General features: G+C 40.1%; 1 protein-coding gene across 1 annotated transcript in view; it reads left to right on the forward strand.

Moving 5' to 3' along the window:
• The window catches only part of LOC135502396 (dopamine D2-like receptor), a 207,885-nt gene that overhangs the window by 67,879 nt on the left and 121,949 nt on the right, over window positions 1–18,057 (forward strand). Inside the window, exon 4 of the mRNA XM_064795200.1 lies at window positions 4,460–4,584. The gene's annotated coding sequence lies outside the window, so the exon portion shown is untranslated. The remainder of the gene's footprint in view (window positions 1–4,459; window positions 4,585–18,057) is intronic.

The following is an 18,057-nucleotide window of genomic DNA, read 5'->3' on the forward strand; positions in this document are numbered from 1 at the left end:
TCCCGCTGGTGTCTTGGAAGCGTGGAATTTCAATTATTTGACTAACGGTTTACAACCACTCGATGCGCTTGATGAAGTTCAAATATGTTTAGTCGTAATTATTAAGAAACGCAATGCTTTACAAAAAAGCAGAGACTCTGAAGCGCCTGTAGGTATTATTATCATAATATGTTCTAAATTCACAATATTACCTTCATTATTCGCGATAAATGGCATAATGATGTTTGGATATTCAACAAAATGCCTTCAGGTTATTGAATGACTTGTTCTGATATGAAATATGATCCATAATAATCAAGGTTGACGTCAGACAAATTATGAATACACGGCAAGGCATTGACTCCCGATGCAAATGCACATTTACAGTATGACACAACAATGTATAATATACTGGCAACGGACGTGAAGAAATAGGCCGATAACTTTTCGCAATCTTGAAAAATTGGCATGATTGAATTACATGAAGATTGTTATTGTAACGTTCACCGGGAGGCAAAATCATATACTTTTGACCCTCACGGCGAAAATATAACAGTCAAAATGCATCGCTAAAGTTTGTTGAATTCAGAAAACGGACTATTCTTCACTGCATCAGATCGAGGTCATACGTATGTTCCCTACGATATCAGACCAAATTCATCGGGTTTTAAATATATTAGGCCGGTCGATCAGGTTTAGATGCAGAATTAGAAGAGTTGGTAGGGTAAGGGATAGGGGCACTGGCAGAGTCAGGGTTTCGGATCAGTCATTCGATAAAAAGTTTGTTAAAAACGGGATTGGCAGACCAATACACATGGTGGTACATCGAACCCGGGGATACTTATAGTATAGAACCATATATCTTGGGAACATGCTACCCGGTGAACATTAGAAAAAAAATATTCCGTCGTATAGACTTTCAGCCAGAAACAAACCGGCAGCTACACACCTTAACATTTCAAGTTAGTCCTAAAAGAAAAATGTGCTATACAAAAACCACATCTTGAGTATGTCAATGGTCTCGTTCATATTCGGGCACTTGGACACTTGTGTACAAGTACAGCTGATGTGCAGTCACGGGAATTCCCGCAAAAAACCCGCAGTCGCGTAATTACCTTTAACGTAGCACTCTATCTCACAAATAATCTAGCCTTACAGCAGCATCTTTTGTAGTGAGCCGAGATTTTTGCCGTTACCCTTACGTGTCTTACAGATAATTTGCATGGAGGACACGAACATTCGCCTTAGATGTTGCACAAAACCAAACAGCAGAAAAATTATTGTCATTTGCATGCTACTCTCTGGTGCAAAATCGCAAAGAAAATAGGCTGTGGTCATGCCGTTGAGATCAAAGGTTACAAAAATTGCTCGATGGGTTTATTGCGATGCCACGCCGGAGAAGCTAAAATGGCTTTTATGAAGGTCTTCGCGGCTCTGGATTTCTTTTTGAGAGGACAGTGTCAAGTGAACCAGATATTGAAACGTAAATTATTACGGTTCTTTCGTTTAAATCTGATGACCTCCCATATCCAGTACGACAAGCATCTAACTCATCTTGTTCTAACAATAATCTTCTACCGAATGTACATCAGTAACGAATCTGAATAAGATGTTAGATCAGAATCATATGAGAATCTTAACGATATCTTCAACCTCGTTTGGCAATGCCTACAAGCCTCCCTCCGTTGATGACATCCTTAACTCGCTTACCTATATGTAGAATCGAACTGTCGGTAAAATGAAGACACTTCTGAAAACGGCATGTCACTTGAATAGCTTATTGGGGAATACACGCTTGATATTGCTTGCTGGGGATTTCTCTACTCAAAAGTCAAATCACAACTTTGTTTATTGCACTAAACGGTTTTAAAGAAAATAACATTTTTCAGACGTTATGCAAAAAGGATATATTTCTAAGATGTTATTCAGCTTCAAAAGAAGTGAGACATTGTGTTCGTACATTGTGTACATATATACGAAAATGAATTGAAAAAAAGTTATTCATTTAAAACCAAGTATGAAATAAGGATGGCCACGAAACGCTAATTGGATGTCTTATTTTTGGGAGATCCCCTTTCCAAAGGCAAAGCCTAAAATACCGTACAAGTCACTTGTCAGCGGTCATGTGGTTTTCCCTTTTAGTGTAAATGATATTGGTAAAGGGTGAGTAATGACCATGGCCTCACGAGGAAATGCTTTGAAAACCACTTAGCGGATTTAATTTCCAATATCTGGGGTCAGAAATCGCCAGGACAAGAATGCCATTGCTGTTAAAGTTATTCACGAAATGTGGAGGATTTCTTCAAGGGGATGCTATGAAGTCAGAGCGGGCTGGAATCATTGGCCACGAGCTGAAAATACATTCCTCACAAAGCCATCACGGTATCATAGAGATCCGACTGTCGGAAAAAAATCGGTTACTTTGGCCTTTGAACTGCATAGATACATCAGGCAGTGACGTCGAACAGAACTCAAGAACATGTCCCTCGATTCCGCCGGCGCTGAAGAAATAAATTTGCGACATTCCGGGAATTCTATGAAATATTTGTAAAAATTGATAATAATCTGTGAGAGCTATTAGAATACCGCAAATGATTCTTTGTCATCTGCGGATGAAGCACAGCTTTTATTGAGAAGCGGTAAACACAACTATGCCCTTTCAGGCGATCGATCAAAACATTGAATAACGCCTTTCGGGAAAAACCTAAGAATGGTTTGTGACTTTTTTTCGTGGCCCGCTGCGTGCACGCTGTAGACATAAAATCATTAAACGTAACGTTGGTATTTCATGAATTCTGGTTAGTAAATAAACTCAGCAAATGTAAGGGGTAAGTATGAAAGGAGTGCAGAAAGGCATAGTCACTTAGTGTCGGCAGGATTCGTGGTGACGTATTTGAACTTCCTTCCAGCCTTCTGCCTGTATTCGATCGTGCATTCATATTTCACCCTTTGCCTCTGGCGCGGTTTGATAGTACTAAACGTTTTCAGTGTTTGTTCTATTGGTGGGTTAGGATATTGTAGGAAATGCTATCAGACGTGAATAATGGAAAATTTGATATTGTCTTTGAAAAGGTAGATCAAAGTGACATTTACAAGAGGACAATATTTCAATATGCATGTTGGTATACGTAAATGTGAATGTATCTATGGCCTAAAGCACTATACTTAGCCTGTGGTTATAGTCCGATCAGATCCAGTAGCAAGACAGGCAGAAGGGCTGTAGCTGTCTAATGAAGACTTTTTAGAAGGGTTTTCGCTCTACCCATGAAACAAATTACAAAAGGGTCAGATTTAGTTGCCCATGTTGATGATGAATGTCCCTTTAACCTTCCTCTTCGCGTTCATAGATATAGACTTTGACCTCAAACCGATTGCCTCTTTCAGCAGGTTTTGTACATGCTTTGGTATGTCCACTAAGCAAAAAACGTCTGAATGCATAAGAAGGCGATATGGTGGCATATTAATCTGGATAAAGTGTAATATCAACACTTCCATACGAAAGCAGCAAAAGATAACCGTACACTCCATCCGACATAATGGATTGTCAACGCAATTACGTCTTTTCCTCTTCAACTTATTGACATTTTCACCAAGTTTGGTATCTATGTACTTGCTTTCTTTGGTCCACTAATGTTATTGTGAAAAATGATAAAAGAGACGGAGGCGGCTTAATCTAGTGAGAGGCTATTATCTCTCTTCCCATACAAATGGCGAAAGAACTGCACAGCTAAAATCGAGACGGTGTAATGGAACAAACTGTCGCCTCCACGACTAACTACGTTGTTCCCGCATAAGTACACGACAATGCACTTATTGCAGAATATCGGCCTGGTCGGAAAAAAATTCCCGGACTTCTTGAAGCGCGGTGGCTGACATCATTTTCACCCTCCACATAAATCAAGTTTCATGTTTCTGTGGGATGGATTTATTTTTCTCCGAATTAGATTATCGATATATACTTGACAACGAGGAGCGCTCGCTTCTAAAGAGCTAGATTAACAAAACTGGTCTTATGCGCGTCGTAGTTCGGTCGTGTTTCTCAGTGTTAAGCCGGTGTAGCAGGAAAGTATGTCCGAAGGATAAAGTGTCCGGGGACATAGGACTTTATTCAAGCTTTAATCTCTGATGCGTTGAAGGACATGCCTCTCTAAACCACATTTTTATCCCCCACCGTGCACTTGTGTATGACACGGTGCTATACTCGTTGAAAATATATATCGCAACGAATACGGTTGAGGCAATAGTGTGCATTATTACTAGTGTTAGAAACCAACTTCACTGAAAATGTTAGCGGATACAATTCTTGTATTGGTCAATGCGTAGGCTCCTGTCGATAACATAAAGTCACACAACTCGTAATTATATCCAGTTTCAATATCTCGCAGTTCGTATAGGGAATATGCCATTTTCTAATAAGTTGTCAATTTTGTCTGTATGCCTCAGGTTACCTAACGAAACTCTATTTTTCATTTCTTTTTAGGATTAAAAGAATTACAAACGGACAGTAGGATAGAGTGAGTAACCACAAAAGAGTTGAAACGATACATCAGGGATTACCGTTACGAAATATCAGTGAAAAAGGATAACCATATTGGATAATTTGAGGTAAGCGACCAGATTTCACGAGCTTAACTTTAGTGTTTTTTTCCCTTTCGTCGAAACTATAAGGAAATCTTCTAGTAAAAAACCCATGATACCTCGATAAAGCATTCATAACCTAATCTTATAACAACGTCGTTCATAATTTTTATATCAATAAACCCAGTAGCATCCATATAACTGGACCTTTGCCATACTCAGTGGGAATCACACCATCCATGCCGTCGCCCATGGCAGTACCAGTGACCAGATTCTTCGAGACGCATTTTTTTCCTCCCAGAGAAGTACACGCTGTATGGAGATCCGCCGTGTCCACTTACGCAGAATCAGTCCATTCTTGCGGATTCTTTCCGCTATTTATACATGTCCTTCTGGCACAAGTGGACATAATCATACCTTTTCATGGGTAATGCCATATTAATGTCGCGGTTGATTTTTTGCTTGGTATTAGGAGTATGGGAATTATCACATAGTCCGGATGCATTGATCGAATTTCCATGCAGGGCTTCGATCGCGTAATCGGAGGAAGATGTCGCTCTACAAGGATTTTCCAGTAGCTACCAATTTAAGCCATTACTAACTATGGTCTTTTAGGATACGAATGTGGTGTGAGATATTTATCTTTTAGAGCTTGACTCGACGGATAAAGTGACATAGATGGCAGCAATCGCACAACCAGTCGCATTAGTTTGCCGATAAATATTCTTTAAAAGTGTCAGCGCTCATTAATTAGTTGAGGCAACGGTGACACCAGGACCTTGATGTCGAAAAAAAGTTTGTTACTAACGCTGGCAATGACTTTACTGACGTTATCTCCTTCAGTTAAGCCGTTAGAATTAACGCCAAGTTAGGTTGACGCCAGTGTACGTGTAAGTGGCAAAACTTGTTTTGAACAATCGGGCCTCGGCCATGTGAACAAGGTTCGAACAACAAAGGATTTCTCTGGGCTAAAACACGACGTGAATATCCCCTGAAGGCGTTTATAGCCATCGGCACCAATTAAACACACTAAAATATTGTTTTGTGGTTGGGCAATGAAATATTCTACCGGTAATGTAAAGCCGTGAGCATCAATTACCCGTACGGTTTGAGATTTTTTATTAATAATTGTCAATAGGAAACCATGAACAAATTTGAGATGTTGAACATTCTGTCAGCTGCCATTAACCTCAGTTGGAAGTTTGAAAGAAGAAACAAGCCCACTGCAACATATTCCCCTACAAAATAAGTGAATTAAGGCCAATGAATCAAGGGACTGTAAAGGCCTAAGGCATTGTAAAGAGGTACTTAAGGGATAGGATAGAAGAAAAGGACGAAGTCCACAGAGGTTCATCAGAATAGTTATCACTTCACCACTTCGCCCCCTGTACATGAATGCTCTACAAAATGTAACGGGATCGAACTTGTGAAGTCGAAGTTTCCTACCTTTCGGATTCTTCGAAACCTCTTAAGATTTCTTGCTTCCTTTTCTATCTATGTCCTTTTCCGATATCGAACCCCCGTCCTGACCCCTGAGTCAGTCCGCTGTCCTTTAATTAACAAAAATCAATGTTTGAAATCATGATATATCAAGTATAGCACATTATTTAAGCGAATGATTGAAAGTGCGCACACGAAGCTTGCAAAACTAGACGAGTAACAATGACTTCAATACTTTGCGATGTACATCTGCAACAACACACTGGTCCCTTGTTTAATGATCACTGCAAAACCAGAGCGATTTTTTACACTTAACTCTATTTAATCAAAATAATGTATCGTTTCTCAAACAAATGGCTTCGGTAACAAAATCTGATTAAGCATTTGATTACGTCCTGCAATTATTTTAAGACCGTTTAATCAATGGCAAACCGATGTGCAATAAATTATTAAAATCAGATCAGAACTCGATTTCACAGTAATACCGTGTTTTATCGCCAGATCAGGTAATTACTCCTCAGAACACGAACACTTTTCTTTGGCTATATCCAGTAACAATCAGCAAATTCCTTTGGTAAACTGGAATTCAACCAGTTTTTTATATCCCGTGTTTGCGTGAAATTGGATAGCTTGATGGACCGATTATTTTGAATGATGACCTTGTAGAGAAAAGTGCAAATATTTCGCGAGAACTACCTTGTATATTAAGGAGATTAACTCATTTGAAATGTGATGCATACAGAAGTATTAATTTTTGCACTCATTTATATTCAAAACATTATACCAATCGGGATCAAACTCGAAACTCGGGCCTCTATAGTGCTGATGACGTGTATCGGATTGATGGACGAAACTGTTCTAAAGCTATCAATCTCACGAGAAACTTTCCACAAAGTCAACTGACTGAGCTGGTTATAGCGAACAAGCCAATTCTCTCACATCTATACAGAAGACACACCATTCCTCATTGCGACAATCGCCCTATTATTCTTCTGGACATTCTTATGACAAAACGATTGGTCTGACGCATTCTAATTCTTGTTTAAAGTGCCAGCAACTGTAGTGTGCTGTAACATTATTGCCATCGTCATACCAGGATATATCGCTTTGTAAGTAATTCTATCAACAGCGGCGCTACCGGAATACCAAAAAGGTCAGATTGTCGTTTTCTCAGTCTCGCAGCGTCCGCCTTTCTCTCATAATAGGATTATTGGCCAAATGGCATCGTTGCGACAGCTTCCCTGAAATGAGCCTTTCATTGGATATGTGTTGCAAATACCAAAGGCTATTATATTTCTTTGGCAAGTAGATCATATAAGTCATCCTCCTGTCGCTTTCGTCTTTTAGTTGTCTTTTTTTCTAACGCATTGACCAAACGTATGTCTATCAGGCAAAGGGCCATCGTGCCTTCGCTGATTACTTAAATGAAGGCATTCCATATCGTTGTACCCTTCAAGCAACCTTTGGTACGTGTAGAATATGTTTCATGTTCGAGACCACGAGTAGCCTCTTTTATTTAGATTCCTTCATAGCTGATCAGTTTTAGCTAAACATTTTTGTACTGGCAATAGTCTTGACTATTATGCGTTTAGACCAGTTTTCAAAGCATACCATGCAAAGTATACAGTCAAACACACTTTATAATTCTTATTACCAATGGTAATCTCTCAGATCTCAGTCCAGCGCTACCATGCCCGATTAACAAGTGTACAAGGTCATACATTTCGAAAGGAAATGTGCTGATATATTCGCAACAGTACAGTTGAAATGAACACATGTCAAGAGTAACGAAGTGGTCCTCTGATAGATTGCCCATTGTGGCTAGCCTGCTAACACACCTCATCTTAAAATAATCACTACCAGTTAGCTGTTGATATACGACAAAATGAAGTGGCCACTGACCACGGAGTGATTGATGAGGGAGCGGGATGCGGCATCGACCAGAGAGCAATCGTTGTCCAGGGAGGTCAGGAAAGGACTGGTGTACCCTTTGTATTAATACCGAGGCATCACGAATAGCGGAAGTTAACACCGCGCCGTTCGCTTCGTTTACTTGCTTCCATGGACCAGAGTCATTGGGGAATGGCAATCTGCGGACGAGTTTGTAGGGTCGATGGGCCACAGGACTGCGAGTGACCTTACAAGTTCGCTTGGTATGATGTTGAGCTGGATCACAATGGCGTAGCGACTTTGCGGAGATAAATCCTTAAAGTCCGAGTAAATCCGATGAAAATTGTGTAACCTCGATCATCTCGTATCATTAACACCACATGTAGATGGTGAGTTTTTTATGTGCGCCGCTCTATGCGTAGGGTCGAAGTGATACGTACATTAGCAAGCTTCGTTGTTTACGTGTTCATTCCTATAGGGCTGTGTTGACAGAGCGAAACGGTTTACGGACACGCCGGCGAACAGTGGTCCCCTTGTGGAGCAGTTGTTCGCTGACTATGCCTTATACCGTGTAGCTCAATGTAAACCCAGCCTTACGAAACGTAAGCATGTTTGACATAAGTCTTGCGGACGAGTAAGAGCGCTGAAACCAGTTTAGAGGTAAATTCTATGTACATTTCCTTGAGATACATCAGACTACCATGTCCCGATACGATTCTTACTTAAGACTCTTAATAGACAATAATCTTGTAACAAATGCACATGTTCATGTAAATAGAACGGAATAAAATCTTTACTAAGTTCTTATAAGATTCTTATCACGTTTTAGTCACAGTGCCACCTATCGCGACAACAATCTGAACTGTGACATTTAGTTACTACACGGTAGTAATGATCTTCTCTGTCATCTTGCGCATATTAATTACATGGTAGTAATTAAAAACCACGATGCTCGCTGGAGCAGAAACCTTTCCCATGAATCCAGCACGATGGAGAAAACGATCTATAAACGCTCTGGGCGGCTGAGTTGAAATGACTTGCACTGGTGTTGGTGACACGAACATCCTGTACGCGGATTAATAACTTGTATGATCAACTGTGGATCAGTGTGCCAGGAACAGGCTCATGTGGTGTGTGTGCGCCGTCTTTCTGGCATTTCAGATACCAATTTCAATTTGTTCGGTCGGGGGCATAAATGTGTTGTTGTTTAAGAGACTTATATTAGGATCAACGACTTTGTTGAATGGTAGATTTATTCAATGGAAAAAAAGTCCCAGAAACTCACCATCGTTAAGCTGATAAAAGTCGACTTCGAAACGTCCTTTTAAAACAGGCGCATGCGCAATGAGTACCTCTTTTGGGTTACAAGCGTTTGAAGTTGAGCGTCGGTGTTAAAAATGAAGCAGCATGAATTTCCGCGATGCACTTTCGCCAAATATACTCAGGATTTCAGGGAGCTAGCCCGTTTTTGCAAACACTAAGATTACTTTCCCTTGCAGGATAGATATTTGTGCTGTAACTTGGAAGTTCAAGGGTTACATTAAACACCCAACGGAATCCCGAGAAAACATCTTAATGCAGCGTGCGCCATTCGTCACACACGATGCCGATACTAAAAGACACTTCCCGGGATTTCTTATTAAGGACCTAAGAGGAAATATTTCAAATCAGGTTAAACTCAAGACAATTCGATTAGTTTCTCCGTGACACTAACTACTAAATATACCCTTGGGTTGTACTTCGTCTCATGTCAGTTGTATCTGTCAATTACGTGCAATTTTGAATAACATGCGCGTGGATGACGCTAGTGGTTACGTCAACTCCTCTGAATATTGTAGTGGACGATGTTGCGCTCCCTCAAAGGAAGTGTTGTATCATAATGTGCTCCTCTGCCGAGTGTATTTAAACATAGGGATAACATGCGGGGGGTGGGATTATCGATATAAAAAATGTCGAGTGAGAGCTGAATCAAATAAGTTTATGGAGAGCCGTCGTAATTCTTTACCATGTTTCATCGCCATTTCTTTTCATTCGTTTCCGTGAGCACCGATATACCCGTCTTAACCGTTTGCAGTACTATTCAGATTGTGCCAAACATCTCACCGCGATATTAGAGCACTCAGCCAAGTTTCCGAGTGCGACCAAGCAAATGGCTACCAATTCATACGCCGTTTCCTGAGTGTTTTGATTACCATGTAAAACAATTCAAAGAAAGGCACTTGCGTGCCGTTGCCTGGTTGTTCCGATTGCAAGACGAATACTTAAATCATTAGACTCGTTATTTAGCGTGCAGTGACGGAATGTTTATCAGATAGATTCGCGCTGGGAATTTCTCAGTTACAGACATTCACATTTGAGGGAGGCATTGCGTCCCCGTTGAGTTGTGATATAATTCCATACCGTATAAAAAAAACAAGTGATGAATTCATTTCTTTAGGTTCGTTTACATTGTATTGTTGCCCAGTAGGTTAGCATGGCAAGCTCTGTGGGACACCCTTCGCAGTCGGCGCAGCGGTATTTGTCCCGTGCTGTAATGTATCACCAAGAACATGAGAATGGTATTCTTCATTAGTATTCACGAATGCTTCCTCTGAATCCGGTGAAAGTTTTTGAGCGTTTTTGTTTCAGAGTGTTTCCCCTCATTGTCTGGAAACGCTGAAAGACAGATTGACATGTTGTTCTATTCATGCTCCATATGCCAAGAAAGGCTACGACAACTGAAGATAAACTAGTTTGATAATGGACCGACTAGGCCAGATAATCAACAAAATAACAGAGAAAAGAGAAAGCCCAGTTTCTGCAGCACTTGATTACAAAACCCGAGAAGGACTATGAGAATACACAGTATGTTTCATTTGACTATAACAGAGAGCGGATTAAGGTTCGTGTGACTACATTGTATATCATTGAAGGTAATATACCAGACAGTTACTGAAAACGTTTCAGAGTCTCAGAGGGTACCGCAAGTCCATAAAAAGTAACGGTTACTTTCTCTGGGGGGAGAGTGGATATGGTCGAGAAGGGTTCAATTGCTGAAATAATATAGACTTTGTTTCGTCCCCAGAGACACTTTGATCTGCGAGTGGTGTACTAGCACACGATGTTTTCTATGAGCCGATGACCCTGTTGACTCAGGTGAACACGAATATATTCATTATAGATATTTGCCTCACTGGTGTCTGTCCTGATCATGTTACAAACATTATTGTAGTCCCAAAGGACGCGTATTCAATGTACACCTGCGCACTCGACACATATGGGCACATTTGAGATATACCCTTACCGCGGACTACAAAGAGTTCCGTTTCAAAATGAATTTCAGCCCTTTTAACAGTAGTCTTCTGACAAGTTTGAGTTCCTGGATAAGCTGTGCTTCCCCAATCCATATCGCATGCAAGTTTTGACGCCCAACACGGTAGAAAACTGCGAGAATTTGTGAATGAGGAACTGACCATTCAAGTCCGTGTATTGAGGAAATAGGGACATGGCGTTGCAAACCATCGCCCTAGAATATGTACCACGTATGACGTTTATCAAAGACACTGACGGGCTTTTGCGAGTTAACCTCGATCAGCAGCACTGCCGCTTGTTGTCTTGCTTTCAGTGGTGTATACTTAGTAGAACGCACCACTGATCGAATATCGACCATCTATTTGTCGATCCGGTGGGGGCCGCTCGATCATGGTGTTGGCGCGGGTGTTGCCGAAGGTGAACTGAATTTCGATTATACGTTTGAACTTCTTCGTGTTCGTCCAAGCAAAATATTGCATCAAATGACGAAAATCATTATCGGAAGTGTTCTGATATCAACTAACACAGAATCGTACAAGAAGCTTATGGGTATTTTTGACCTTGTGGTGGCTTTTGGTGGTTGTTTTTTAAAAACGTAGACGTGAGATAACGTGAATGTGCTGCTTTGAAACAACCGGGCGCTGGGATTGCATCTTAATTTTATTAAATGAAAATGTCGCTTTTTAATAAGTTATCGTTGAATATGCATTGACTAACTATAGACATTGAATTTACTACTACAAAATGATTTACAAAAAAATGTGAAATCTTACTAATGAGCGTCTGTCCCGAACGTATCCCTGAAATGCATTCATTGATTGGATTATATAACCCACGCTGCGAAGTTACCTATGCAAAAAGAAAATCGACCAAAAAAATATTATTTATGTCGTGACATATTGAAAGAAAAACTATTTGCTCAACGTCAGCGAATTGAATGCGTCTAAGAATTCCAGATTTCGAAGACCTATCAATTTACACTCACGATCACCACAAACTATTGGGTTAGACGGTGGAAAATGTCTTAATCACTGATAAATAAAACTGTCAGATGATTTAAACCTCAGAATTGTCATAACTGTCAAGCGGTTTTCAAAAGATTGGAAATTTTCTTTCAATACAATGTTTTAAAGACTTAGCCGTTCGTCTTCGTAACTAGTTACTTGGCAACCACTTTGAATACTTAAGGATTTGAAAAAAAATGTTTTCGTCAAAATTGTTTTCGTCTTTTGACAATCTTGGAGATGTACGACATGTGAGGCACTGAATGTGCTATTTTTAAGGTTATCCCGGTACTTAGATAAGTTTATAGTTACCCTTGTCGAGCTGGAAAGCAATAAAATCGTGTAGATTCCTGAGAGTTCTGTGTTATTGAGATTCACTTGATGAAAGGGTTGATTAGCAGTGCATGTACATGCTGTAAATTCATGATATATCTAAAAAAGCAATGTGGCCATCAGAGGGACCTCAGGGTTCGCTGAAATGGTCATAATGTTTGCTGCCGCGCGGTGATATGCTTGCACTCATTCTGATGTATTGCTAATTACCTAGGCAGCATACGAGTTGTAGTACCGACAGTAATCACATTATAAAGTCATAGCAATCTAGATCAATTTGTTTCTAAGTGGCTACGGTTCATGTAATACATATTATAAGTGACTTATAGAATATGTAGAGTCCAACTGTGTACATTACACATACATGAAATTGTGCAGAAAGTTGTTTGCGTCAAATGTGTATTATCAAGATTCTACCACTCCTCGTTATTAAGCTGTCGAGCCTCACGGGATACTATCATGACTATAGTAAAGCGGAAAGCTTTGTAAACGATACCAATGAACCTTTCTGTGTTTCTTTCAATGGCTGGATTATAAACTCGTTATACACATGGGATGTTTCCATATCAAACACGGATGGATCCTTTGGTCTTTAAAAACAACGTGCTAGGCGCTATGCAGTTTTAACTGAATAAACCAGGGGCGGTATTAAAATACCGCCCCTGGTTTATTCAACAACTTGTATTCATGGATATAACTTTGCTCAAATAGGTTCATGCTTGGTTCAGCATTATGGTTCTGTTATCACAATTTTTCGAAAATCAAAGTCCTTCAAACTTTCGTGTTTTTTTTCTCTAAACCTGGCTGCACCATAAGGAATATTCTGACTTGACCTAATGATGCCCCCCCCCCCCCAAAAAAACCCACATTCACCAAAAAAAAAATCTATCCGACAATCTCCCTAATACTGGGGTATCACCCGGCACGTTTCCGGGGGCGAACTTGGCCAATTCTCGGTATTAGCAGTGTTAATGCAATAACGACAAAGGTAAGAGGGGAAAAAATATTCTGAAAAAAAGTTAATCACCACCAAGATATACTTATCTTATTGGTTTCACGTAATGCTATTTGCTTGGTCATGTTTCGTAGGTTCCATCATGAAATCCCCTGAGATTTTTTTCAAATAAATTGCGTGGCGTATTAGTTTCTTCCGATTACATATTGACATCTCGTGTAGATGATAACTGATGACTGCATTTGATTTTTTTCTGGGAAGAGCATTGCACCAGGACGGTTTCTGACTCTGCAAATTGGCGTAATGTCTTGGCGTGTGACGAGAAGTATGAATAAGGTAATCTCATTCTTACTTCGAATCTGCCCCAAGAAAATGTACAGAAGTGCAAAAAAGACGATAAGACGAACAGCCACCTATTCACATTCACATTAGCAAATTGTCCTTGACCCTGATGTTCTCGACGTTCGATCCCGCAACCCAACGTAAGGAGACTGATGGCTGTGCTGGACGGTGGTTATTCTGTAGCCAATATATATGGTGTATGTAAGACAAATCACAAAAACGATCTGCGATTAAATATAACTTGCAAATCAAACACCGAATAACAAATCGAGATTTCCAATTTCAACCAACGAAGTGAAATGAATTTCATCTTCGGTTTAGTTTTGCACTCGACGTAGCAACAAATTGGATTACCTTGATTCGTTCAATAAGCTGGAAAATATCAAAATCTATCGTCCTCATCATTGACGAAGTACAGGGTATATCCATAAAAAATGAACACGTTGTTTGATATAAGTCTCAGATAACTATTACTGGCGATACCATGGAAGGACAGGCATAGGTTAATGATTAGCTTTAAACCGGAAGTTAGTGTCTTCACAGAACAATGATCGTTTTATCAGCTTAGAAAGAGTCAGTGCTATTCCCTTTTTTTCGTTTTTGTCCTTTTTAGGCAAAGCATTTAACTTAGCATCGTCAAACATCTTGTTTTTACTTTTTTTTTACTCGAACATTCGATTCACTAAATCTCACACACACGACGCCATCAGTAAAAGCTTCGATCATGCGAAAGGAGGATGCAGTAGGTGTGTCAACATATATTTCTGAAGTGAGTTGGTTTACGAGTAATTCGCGTGTATACGGTATTAATAGTTTATCTCCTGTGGACTGGCTTGCCACCTTGGGTGTATTACTTAGATATACATGCATAATGCAGATAAAAGTGGTATCAGGGGAAGCCTGGAGATCTGACTTGGTAATAAGGATTTTTTTCATGTCCCTTCGGAGGGATAAATGTTACCTTAATGCATTCATAGTACGATTATCTACATTAAATCCTCACCCTTGAGACTCACAATCGCTGTCCTTAATTGAGACGTGTCCTCATTACAGCGGTCAAATTCAATGGAAACAATCCATTTGGGACCATGGGGTGTCCTTGATTGAGATGGTGTCGTTTATAGAGAGGTATCCACTAAGAGAGGTCCCACTGCATTTAGAAAAGCATCGCAAGAAAACAAATTATGCATTTTAAAAGAGGAAGAAATATTGGAAATCATTCATGCAGGTTTGTGCGTTGGACCGCAATAAAAAAATTGAGAAGGAAATTCAATAAGCAGAAAATCCAACAATAAATCACGAACAGAAAGTCGCATCCATCAATTTTATAACGAGTTATATCCCCTTGACGGTAGAATGTTCAAAAGTTTTCGCCCTTGGTCTCAGTGGGCTTGGCGCAGGCAATAAACATTGGGAAGAAATCGGACGCGGACATCTTAAATTATCCAAGAATGCTATTTCTTACCGCTGCCTGAGACGGCGTATGTCACGATAGCTTGCTGAATGAGTCCCTAAGTGGCCACAAACACTAAAGAGCAAGTGATATTATCTTGTTGGCAATAAGGTCTCGAGTCGGCCATCGATCGTGCTCGCCTTGGCTGGCCGAGTTGCATCGCGTTGTTGAGTTAACAGATGTCCCTCGTTCCTCGGGCCATCGGAGTTGGTCCGCGTGGGGAAATGATTCGTGTTATATTGGTCGTGTCCTGATCGAGGTGTCTCGGATGCGGCATAATACAGTTTAGTTTTCGACTGAGGCAGTTCCTGGCGTTGCTTGAGGGTTCCGACGCCTTTTGGGCCGTATGATTTTGCTAGATCAAGAGCATATTGCTCGAGTTAGGCAAAGAGCTGGTCTCTCAGCCATGTTACGTCTTAGAGAAGCATGCAAGCATTTGATGATATATCGGTAAAGACTATTTACTTACCAAAATTATGCCAAAGCAGAAACTCCAGATTTTAGCTAAATTATAAGAATAACGACTCGCCAAAATATGCGTCTACACTGAAGAAATCTGACGATCAGACAGCACGGCCATTCTACTAGACCCATTTACAGTAGCTACAGCATACCTGTATTAGCAATTCAGCACATCTACGTACTGTACATTCTATCATTATAGCCAAAATAAGCACCTGGCCAGATCGCCTCTACTCCTGGCATTTACTACCCTGTCAGCGTCCGCTTGATCAGATAATCTGTGCCAGCTACTTTATAGAGTGACAATGTCATTCCTACCTATCACCAAACGTCATTGCTAATGGACCACTGACACTTGAGGGTAATTTGCGATACTCCAGGCAACGTTTGGGTGAAGTGAGCAATTTGCAGGATATGCTTGTTTGGAGCGGAGTGATATCCGGAAATACTTGGAATCAAAGTTGGTAGTGTCGGAAATATTGGGAGAATTTTATTTCCTGAAGTTTTGAGACTTAAAATGCACCGAGTTACAGTATGCATTCACGTTAAGCAATATCAAAACATGCATGGCATAAAATAAAGAAATTCAGGAAAAATCGTCAAAATTAATAAACAGATTGGAAATGCTTAGTAATTAGAGCTGGCGGTGGAATATAAGAAACTTCCTGATTTTCTATTCTATTTAAGAATAAATCATATTGCATTCAAGTCTGTCTCATGTGATTACGTGCACATCCAATCCAAATTGATTACGTTCGGGATTTGCACTCGAAAGACAAGTTCATTGCATGTTTAGTTCAGTTATGAATGTAAAATGAATTTGTTCTATTTGATGAAGTCCGCAGAGATTTCACTCTGCTGAATGATGATTGTGTATACTGCCTGATTGCGTTTAAAGGTTTCGCCAAAAATCACGCTAGCACTATCAATTTAAGTGAAGCGTTATTCTGTACTGTTTCAGGAAGCAATCTAAATATTGGCTGTATTGCACGATTAATTGGAGTCACTAGGCTTGGCCGAAGTCGGAGTCACAAGGCCAATATACACAATTGGCGCCTAACCGTGGTGGCACGCTAAAACGCTCATCCCGCCTTGGAGGGGGGTTACTCCCTGGAGAAAATCACCGCCAAGTGTAGAGCAAACGCTAAGGCAGAAGAAGCACTATCAATTCATTGAGGCATTATGCTCTACTGTACAAGGAAGCGATCTGAATATTGTATTGGAGAGGGAATTTGTTTCATCAAACATATCGCTGTTTCTACGTATGTCGTCGGCGTCGCCGTCGCCGCACTCTAGGGCTCATTAATACTGATCGATATTCAAGCCGAGTCAATCAATACACAACATTACATATACAGACAATGGGTGATATGAATAAACACTAGTAAATGCTTTTACTTCTATTTTGTACAGAAAGGCCTAGTGTAAATGTACATGGAGTTTTAGAAAAAAGTATTTGCTAGTCTTTATTCATATCACCCATTGTCTAAGACTAGCATTTACTTCACGATTATAGCAACATTTTAGCATTTATAGAATATGATATATAAAATGGTGTGTTTTCATTTCAGTTGAGGCGAAAATGACGTCAAGAGTGATCATTATTGCCCGTCCTTGCTATCAATAAGCCCTTTACTTATCCTTAAATATGCTAGATACAGTCAATATCAAATACTATAATCCCATTACTGTGACATTTGCGATGTTTGCAAACACTTCGTGAATCAATTAAGTCTCCCCTGGGTTAGTTAGCAATATGTAATCGAATATGTTAAATGGTAGCAGCGATTTGTTAGCGCTTATCTCAGCCAGCACAGATCGATTGGAAGCATATCTGTGACAGGTTCTAGTTATTTTAAACGATCGATTGATGTCGCGGAGTTGGAGGAGTTTGACTGATTATTATTGTAGTGATGCTGTTATAGATGTCTGGTGTCTTCCATAGCAAACGAGCGGGATATTACTTAGTGGTTCTACGTTCTACGTATTAGGCTATATTTAACTGCTGCGTTAGCGAAGGTGTAAGATCCATATTGCATTCTCAGTCAAACGTTGACAATAGACATCACCATTTTGGCTAGAACTTGATACCCTAAAGCAATGGAAACTCCTATAAAACGAAGGGAATGCCAATTTCAAGGGTGGGAGTCTCTTCTCTGGAAAACAAAGAACTGATTTCCGCCCTCGAAATAGGCATTTATGTTGTTTTCAAAATTTTCTTATTGCTATATACTAGGATGTCAAGTTCTAGCCAAAATGGGAGGCTGGCTAACCAAAACGATCTTATTGAGTTCCGTGCACATGTGCATTAACATTAAATTTTCATGCAC

Source organism: Lineus longissimus, chromosome 18, assembly GCF_910592395.1.
Source record: "Lineus longissimus chromosome 18, tnLinLong1.2, whole genome shotgun sequence".
Classification (NCBI taxonomy): domain Eukaryota; kingdom Metazoa; phylum Nemertea; class Pilidiophora; order Heteronemertea; family Lineidae; genus Lineus; species Lineus longissimus.